The following is a 9,588-nucleotide window of genomic DNA, read 5'->3' as shown; positions in this document are numbered from 1 at the left end:
AAGGGAATCAGCGGATTAAGCCCCTGCAGCACACCCCTATTATTGCCTCAAAACAAGTGTTGACTTGGTACCGGAGTTCTAGTACCTTTGATATCTAAGATGTTAATAAAAACACTGGGAGCTTAGGGGCTTAAGCCCCAGCAGCCCACCCCTATTGCTGCCTCAAAAATAGGCCGGTATCATTATTATTTAATATGACCTAATATAAAAATATATTCATATTTTAGTATCGACTTGATAATGAAGTACTGGTACTTTTGACAACCATGGCGATAAACATTTAGTGCTTTACTAAAAACACAGGGGGCTTAGGCCCCAGTAGCCCACCCCTATGGCTGCCCATGATTCAATCTAATTAATAAAGTTACGATTTTACTCAATTTCTCTGTATACTATGAATTGTTATACTTATAGAGAGTTGTATTTTGTAATATAAGTTTTGTTTTGCAATTTTAAAATAATGCTACTACAGTACATAGAAAGAAGCTGTATTTGCGGAATGGAATGATAATGACCCAACTGAAATACTAAAGATGCAGTGTTATTTCAGTGCTGTGGGGTGTCAGTGATAAGGTTTTTTGCACTGAAATACAACATGCAAAAGCTGTGCAACTGCTTAATGCATTCACTCCTCATATATCTTCAAAAGCAGCATGTAGTTTGGATGTTTTCTATTGTCATATAATTGTAGAGGATACGTTGGAATGTTGGCTGGCATTCTGCGTAAAGGTCACTGTGTTCCCATGGGCCGATTTGTTGACTTCTGGGCCCAAAGCCAAACTACTCAGCAGATGAGTGGACGGTTCCTGCTTGTGACCAGTTGGACGAACATTTCACAGGGATTAAATATCAATGGCGACAGTGTATAATATGAGACGGCAAGACTTCACGCTGTGCTTCCTTCACAAAAGAAAGTCAAGTCAAGTCATTTTTTTTTTTTTTGTACAGCGCTTTTCAAAACACACAATGTTTCAAAGCAGCTATACAGAAAATCATGCTTTAAGAGAAAAGTCTTAAGAGTCATCATTGTGTAATTGTACATTGTGGATAAAAATACAACTGTTAAATTATAACTTTATTTAGATCCATTGTGAGCAAACCAAAGGCGGCTGTGGCAAGCAACACAAAACTCCGTTAATGGGAGAAAAATAACCTTGTGAGAAACCAGACTCACTGTGGGGGCCAGTTCCCCTCTAACATCATGAATATAATGCCAATAATAGTTATTTATGTGCAGTGCAAGTCATGGTTTAAAATTAATAAACTAAGAAAGTGTTAAGGGCCAGTGATTGAACAAATATTTTGTATGAACTGTAAGATTAATGACCAATGTCTTTGAAGTTCATCCTGGATTAACAGCAGAAGTTCACATAGATGCAATTGTCCTTTGTTAGATGGCTGATGAAGGAATTTATTGGCAATTGATTGATAGTCTATGTGTTCCATTATAAGAGTGTAGTCCATCAATAGACACAAGTGATTCCGGCAGAGATCAATGAGGTGCATCACAGTTCAACTGGCAGGTCATTTCAGTGCGGTCCATCCGAAATCCAACTTTCAGGCTGTGGCATATGAAGTCTCTGATGTTTTATGGTTGGAGTTGGCATCAGTTCATGCTCTGAGGTCTATCGTAATAGACTGAAGTGATGTCTGGCTAGCACCGGCTGCATTTTGTTGTCATCTCTCGGAGACATGTAGCAGTGGAGTCTGACACCAAGCAGGAATGGAGCTGGATCTTACTGGCTCTGGAAAACTCGGGAAGCAAATAGAATAATATTACCATAGAATCCATTCAATTTATTGCAGATATATAGATTATGAGAAATGCTTCTGGGAAATGTTTCTGGCTCTGGCAGACCTAACTAAAGCAGCCTGATTGTGAGTTGAAGGATAAATTAGGTGTATTCCTGGCTACATAGATGAGTCTTTAGTCTAGACTTGAAAAAAGCGAGTGTGTCTGCATCCCGAACAGTGTTAGGGAGACTATTCCATAGATCTCGTGCCAAATAGGAAAATGATCTACCTCCTTTTGTCAATTTTGATATTCTAGGAACTATTAACAGGCCATAATTTTGTGATTGTAATAGACATGATGGAATATAACTTAAGTACTGTGGGGCTAGACCATTCAAAGCTTTGTACATAGTTAAAATAATGTTATAATTAATGGGAAATTTAACAATAGCCAGTGTAACGGTAATAAAATGGGGCTAATATGATCATATTTCTTGGTTCTAGTCAGCACTCTGAAGCTGCATTTTGAACCAATTGAAGCTTATTTATTGATCTTGCTGGACATCCACCCAGTAATGCATTACAATAATCTAGTCTTGAGGTCATTCATTTTTCGGCATCAGCAGCAGTGAGCATGTGTCTTAACTTAGCAGTATTGCAGGAATGGCAGAATGCTGTTCTACAAACAGAACAACACAATGGTAAGGAAATGGGTGAACTATCCCTTTATTAAGCTGGTTTTTTTGAGCAGGGATGTCTACATTTTGTCTCTCCTCAGGGCCTCTTGGAGCTGGCCAATGGCAGCTTAGCACAGATACGGATCCAGCCATGCTAATAAGTCACCTCCTGCCCACACAGAGCCTTGTGTCCAATTAGCATTCTGTTCATGAAGCTACACTCTCTCTACCACCCAGGGAGACTACACTAACAGACACTGGTCCTACACAGCTCTTACAACACCTTCTCAGCACCACATTTAAACACTTATTCACAGGTTTCCTTTTCCCCCAGTCATCCATTTACACCTTTTAAGGGTGCATTGAGCGGTTGCCAGAAAGCATGGCTTCATTTAGCTTCATTCACACATTACCAGTGTGATTTTGTACACTCGAGCGTAATAGGCACCTCTCTTTAACACACATTGTCTTTCTTTCTGAATTTAATTGCAGTAGCGTGAATAGATGCTATTTGTGCTTTTGGCTAATGGGTTTCCTATTGAATGCGTGGTAACTGGCACCCCACAAGCAGTGTGTATAAGCAGAATCACTTTGAGGTTGAATGTGTCAGTGAATGGACCAGCACCTGAGTGATCCGTTAGGTATCAGGATCCCGTGTTGTAACATTGAGGAGCACTTGGAGTCAACCGCAAAAAAAGTGGAAAAATCACAAAATTTAGGTTGTTATTCATTGAAAATCGTAAAAGTCGTAGCTCTCAAAGCTAGTTCAGTGCTTGCAAAAATTCAATTGATGAATTTGTCAATGATGCACCTGAGGAGTGGGTGAAATGGCTTGCAAAGCTCCTCCCTGATGAACCTGCACAACATTTTATGCTGAGGTATGGCAGTTGGCAAATATGACATAGTGTTCTGGTAGGTCCTCTCGGCCTCAAGGCATTACGCTGGCATTTACCCAACGACTTTTGGCCGCTAGCATTCTGGTACCTATTAGCATGTATTGACCCTTTTTTGCTCAGTGGAATACAATCAACCCCTGCAGTGCATGCAGATAAAAAGGTAAGGAGCCGTTCACACAGAACAAGTTTTTGTGTCCGTTTGCCCTGTTTTTTAAAATAGTTTTTCTAGGTAAACATGTGCTAAGTGGACGTTTTTTGACTGTTGCGCTGTATCTTGCTGCTTTTTTAGCATCTCGCACACAAGAGCTGCATTTTTACAAATTCGTATGAAGTTAATAGAACTTCAGCTTTTAAAAACACGTGTTGAGGCACCTCCATTTTGTTCAATTCGTTGCGCTGTCCCATTTGTCTAGGTTTTTTCAGCACTAGAATGCATTCGGTCTAAACGTCCCTTAAGAAATTAGAGAGAGAAAAGAAAGAACTGTATCTAGCAGCGCATAACAGCACATGAGCAAAATTCGCTAAATTAAAATCACATAATTCCAGTTTTACGAGAAACAACCGAACAACTTACATTGATATAAATGGCTTTCTCCAGGTATTATAGACCTCCCTGGATGCTACCATGGTGCAGTGATGATATCAGATGGTAATATCATGGTACTATGAGATACACCTGGTTACTGTATTAATATGCAGTGGTAATTTGCATGGTATTCATAAATGGTATTACGATTTATGTAGATGCATTGTGCAATTAGATGCAATGATAATATTAAAACATGAGCTGGATATACAGTATACACCAAAACTCAAAACTCGAACATTTCTGTCATGGTTTTGAAAAGCATCTAAATTGGAACTGATGATAATCTGAACAGAGTAAATATCTGTACACAAGATCTGTTGGAATACTAATACAGATGTTATGTTACTTCTCTATTGCGGTACAGACTAGCTTGTGCAATAAATGAGTGAGACTGCACTGGAGACTCTTGGCTAATCAACATCAAGTACTGCATTTTCAATTTATTCTGAAGTATTACAATTTAGGGGGGATTTGAGCTAATGAATCCCCTATTTGAGACTCATTGCTTCCATATAAACTTGTGGTGCCACATTTATCCATATAAGAGAACTGAACGCAAAACAATATATTTTTTAGACAGTCTACTGAATAGGCTACTATTAAGATACATTTAAATTACTCTATCCCTTGAGGCTGACTTGAGGAGATATTTAAAGTATTTTGACCTACAGTATCACATTTCAAATTGGGAAAATGTTTTGATTATTAGTGGTATTTGCTAACGCAAGCATCTCTAATAATATTTTTTATTAATAGGGTTGGTATGTTCAAATCCCTACCACTCAGTATTAAACTTGGGTGCATGACTCGTCCCACACCATTTGTGCTACAGACATGAATTAATATCTCAAATCATGTGGCTTGGCAAGTAGAGGTGTGCTATTACTTTTCTAAGCAATAAGACTGGTGGACGATAAAGCAGGTAGACTTACATAAACTTACATGGGCACTTTTGACATGTGCCAATAAGCATCTAGCAACCATTCAGAACACCCTAGCAACCACTCAGTACACTTTAGAAACTATCAAACAATGTCCTTGTAACCACCCAAAACACCCTAGCAACCACACTGCAACACCCTAACAACAATCTACAACAGCCTTGTAACTACTTAACACCCTATCATCCTCCCAGAACACTCTTGCAACAACATAGCAGTACCCTAGCAGTCACCCCAAACACCTTAGCAGCCACCTAGCAATACCCTAGCTACCACCCATAACACCCTAGAAACCACCCAGAACAAACCTAGCAACCACATAGCAGCAACCCAGAACACCTTAGCTACCTAGCAACCACCTATCTGCCACCAAGAACTCCATAGCAACCTAGCAATACCCTAGCAACCACCCAGAACAACCTAGCCACCACCTAGCAATACCTTAGCAACCACCCAGAACAACCTAGCAACCACCTTGCCACCACCCAGAATACCTTAGCAGGCACCTATCAATACCCTAACTACCACCAAGAACACCCAAGTAACCACTTAGAAAAAACCTAGCAACCACCAGAACAACCTAGCAACCACCTAGTTGCAACCCAGAACACCCTAGCAACCCCTTAGCAATACCCTAGCAACCAGCTAGCTGCCACCCAGAACACCCTAGCAACCTAGAAATTCCCTAGTAACCACTCAGAACAACCTAGCAACCACCCAAGAAGAACCAAGCAACCACCTAACTGCGACCAAGAACACCCTAGCAACCACCCAGAACAACCTAACAACAACCTAGCAACCATCTTGCAATACCCTAGCAACTCGCTCAGAACACCTAATCACATAACAGTACCCAAGTAACTGCCCAGGCAACATGCTAGCAAATACCCTCAACCCCCTAGCATCACAGTGGTGACTTTTGCATGGCCAAGAACCACTTGCATTTTCTTCACAAAATGTAAAAATCAAGTTTTTATTTTGGAAGTATGAAAAGGTAAATCCAACCAAACCAAATAAAATCAGATGTAATTTATAACTTCCAAAGTCAGGATGTTCACTTATTAAATTTTTTTTACCTCACTTCTGCAGATCTGAGAGACAGCCGATATTGAGGAAACGCATAAACATTTCTCACTCGTCTGTGCTGCTGTGTGTATATGTGTGTGCGTATGGTTATCATCTCTCCACATCTCACCCCTGGACATTTTGGTATCTTCAGAGAGCAGCTTCTCTCTCAGTGATGGTCACATCATCAGCGAGCACAGGAGTGGGGCGCTAGCAGATTGTCTGCCTTCTGCCCTCTATTCCGGGGTCAGAGCGCATCTCTCCCCTACCTGTGCACCGCTCATGCCTCACAGGATAAAGCCGCTTTCATCCCACACTGCTGTGCCTCTGTAATGCTAATACAGCTTCCCTTGCTTAGTGGATTTATTCTAAATGTGTGCGTCATCTTCCTTTTTGTTCTTAAACTACACTGGCCAGAAACTAACCAAATAGCAAAGTGGTATTAAAGGAATAGTTATCCCTACTGTGAAGTGTATAATTTCTGTGCCACTAGTATTATGAAACTAAATTATACAAAAATAATGACAAACTGGTTTCCAGAACACTTTTGAAAACATCATGTTTCACAGTGTTTACACTTTTGGGGGAATAAACCTACAAATGGCTTAATTATAGTTGACTGTGCATATTACGCTGTGTGCACAGAGCAACTCTCGAGAATACGCTAGAATCAGCCAGTCGTCGAGGTAGTTGAGTATGCGGACGGCCACTTCCCTTAACGGGGCAAGAGCTGCCTCTGCGATCTTCATGAAGATACGAGGGGACAGGGACAAGCCGAAGAGGAGGACCTTGTACTGATACGCCCGGCCGTCGAAAGTGAACTGTGAGAAGGCTCTATGTCGAGGCAAAACCGAGATGTGAGAGTATGCATCCTTCAGGTCTACCGCCGCAAACCAATCTTGATGCTGGACGCACACCATAGTGCGCTTCTGTGTCAGCATCTTGAATGGGAGTCTGTGCAAGGCCTGGTTTAGAACTCACTGGTCCAAGACTGACTGCAACCCACAGCCTTTCTTTGGTACAATGAGCTAAGGGCTGTAGAACCCTTTTTTCATCTCGGCTGGAGGGACAGGCTCTATCGCGTCCTTCCGTAGAAGGACCACAATCTCTGTGCGCAGGATGGCGAACTGTATCGCGTAGCCAAGTCAGACGGTTGGAAAGCACTAGCCACGCGTCCCAGCTCTGGGCGAGGGGCACTAAGGGGACAATCGCATCTGACATACCTGAAGATGTGCTGTAACGCCTCTGTCTGTTTCTTCACCGCCGAGAAATGCTGGGCGAAGTCCTCGACAGTGTCGCCAAAAAGGCCGACCAGGGAGATGGGCGGTTCAAGAAGCGTGTCTTTTCAGTGTCCCTCATCTCGACCAAATTCAGCCATAGGTGGCATTCCTGGAACACAAGAGTGGACATCATCTGCCCGAGTGCCCACGTTGTGATCTTTGCCGCCTGGAGGGTGAGGTCAGTCGCTGAGCACAGTTCCAGCAACACAACTTGGACAGAACTACCCTTGTGCAGTTCTTTCAGTGTCTTGGCTTGTGGACTTGCAGGAGGGCCATGGCACTCAGGTTGGAGGCGGTCTGTCCAGCGGCGATGTAGGCTTTGGCTGCCAGAGACGACGTAGTCCTACAGGCCCTGGAAGGGAATGCCAGGCGACTCTGCCAGGTGGTGACGCTGCCAAAGCAGCATGGTGATCAGCTCTGTGTCGGCATCAGACTGGACATCACCACAGCGCTCTCCAATGCAGTGATCGAATTCTCATCCATTCATTAGGCTGGCACTGAGCCTGTCTCATTCCGGAACTGTATGGGAACAAACGAGTGTGCTGGGGAATGAGCAGTCCGCGGATTAACCCATTGGAGCCTCCAGCGACAATCGGGCCTGCCTCGTACCCGTAGGTAGAAGGTCCAGTGTGGGGGATGGCTGAAGGGGCTTTCCCCCGAATGAGAGAAAGCCTTTACTGCAATTTTGGCATGGTCATGTTCTCGCAATGAGAACATGAACCATCTATGAATGCTTCATCTATGTGTTTATGGCCCAGACACGTGAGACAGCGTTCGTGGCCATCAGAGGTGGAGAGGTAACGACCGCACCCAGAAACGACACAAAGACGGAAGGGCATCTTTAGAAAAATGTGTCTTTAAAAAACATGAATGTCAATGTGTTTGCTCTAATACAGGAAAATATACTCTTTTGCTCAGAATATATACTATTTTAGCACTGTCGAAGTGCCCAGGGGAGTACTGTAATGTGGCGTATATCCAACAGCATACGCTCCTTGATAGGTTAATGGACCGGCAGTAGTATTCAGCTCGCTGACACACAACCGCTCAGCTTCGAAGAAAAAATCTGAATGAATGGATGCATTCCAGCTCCTTTTATACCTGTATGTCCTGGGGAGTGGCATGCAAATTCCACTCACCAATTCTCATTGGCCTTTTCTCAAAGATCTGAGATGCTTTGGGGCTCCCAAGAGCGACCTCTAATGTCACTATATCAACACACCGTTGAGTGAGTGACAGAAGGAGAACTACAGAAGCCAGGCAAAATGGATCCTCACATGCTTAACATTGTGTTCTCACTATAAAATAGAACAAAAGATAAATCAATAAGATATACAGAAGAATGAGAATTTGGACTGAGCTGAAAGTGTGTGAGGAGAATCACAGTTTGAAAAAAGGGGAACACAGTATATCAGTGAGATTTTAACGAAACCCTGTGGGTATCCTCCCAAACGTTAATTATTCATTGTCTTTATGAGAGGAAAACAACTAAACTCACATTCATTTGTTGCTGAAATAGTTTTCATCACCAAAACTGATCATGATGTTCTTATTAAACATCCAACCAGTCAAATAAATGAACAGAACTGAAAAATATGACAACTAGATTATCATGAGGAAAATGTGAGTAGTGCTTGCCCATGCAAAATTCATTTCCACAATGGTGTTATGAGTGGTTGTTAAACCGTTGATATGTGGTTGCTAGGGTGTTTTGGGTGGTTGCTACTGTAGAAGTCTCTATGTGGCTCTCATTGTAAATCTATGGGATTATTTAGCATGTTTTATCATCCAAAATGTGAAAATCTTAAGTCTAAAAATAATAGCGGCTCTTCTCACCAAGTTACACTATTTGAGGTATCATTCATGTACGTAGCACAAATGATGAAAAATCCCTAGCTTTAAGCATGACCTATTATAACAGAAGTCCGACATCAGAATATCACACCTGCGGGACAGGTACAGGATGGCAATAACAACTGCCTGAGTTACACCAGCAACGCACAATCCCTCCATCAGTGCTCAGACTGTCCGCAATAGGCTGAGAGAGGCTGGACTGAGGGCTTGTAGGACTGTTGTAAGGCAGATCCTTACCAGACATCACCGGCAACAACGTCGCCTATGGGCACAAACCCACCTTCACTGGACCAGACAGGACTGGCAAAAAGTGCTCTTCACTGACGAGTTGTGGTTTTGTCTCACCGGGGTGATGGTCAGACTCACATTTATCGTCGTATAGGTGGAGGGTCCGTCATGGTCTGGAGCGGTGTGTCACAGCATCATCGGACTGTCATTGCAGGCAATCTTAATGCTGTGTGTTTCAGGGAAGACATCCTTCTCCCTCAAGTGTTACCCTTCCTGTAGACTCATCCTGACATGACCCTCCAGCATGACAATGCCACCAGCCAT

Source organism: Xyrauchen texanus, chromosome 47 (assembly GCF_025860055.1).
Source record: "Xyrauchen texanus isolate HMW12.3.18 chromosome 47, RBS_HiC_50CHRs, whole genome shotgun sequence".
NCBI lineage: Eukaryota > Metazoa > Chordata > Actinopteri > Cypriniformes > Catostomidae > Xyrauchen > Xyrauchen texanus.
The sequence above is the reverse complement of the archived record's forward strand: the minus strand, read 5'-3'. Positions refer to the sequence as shown.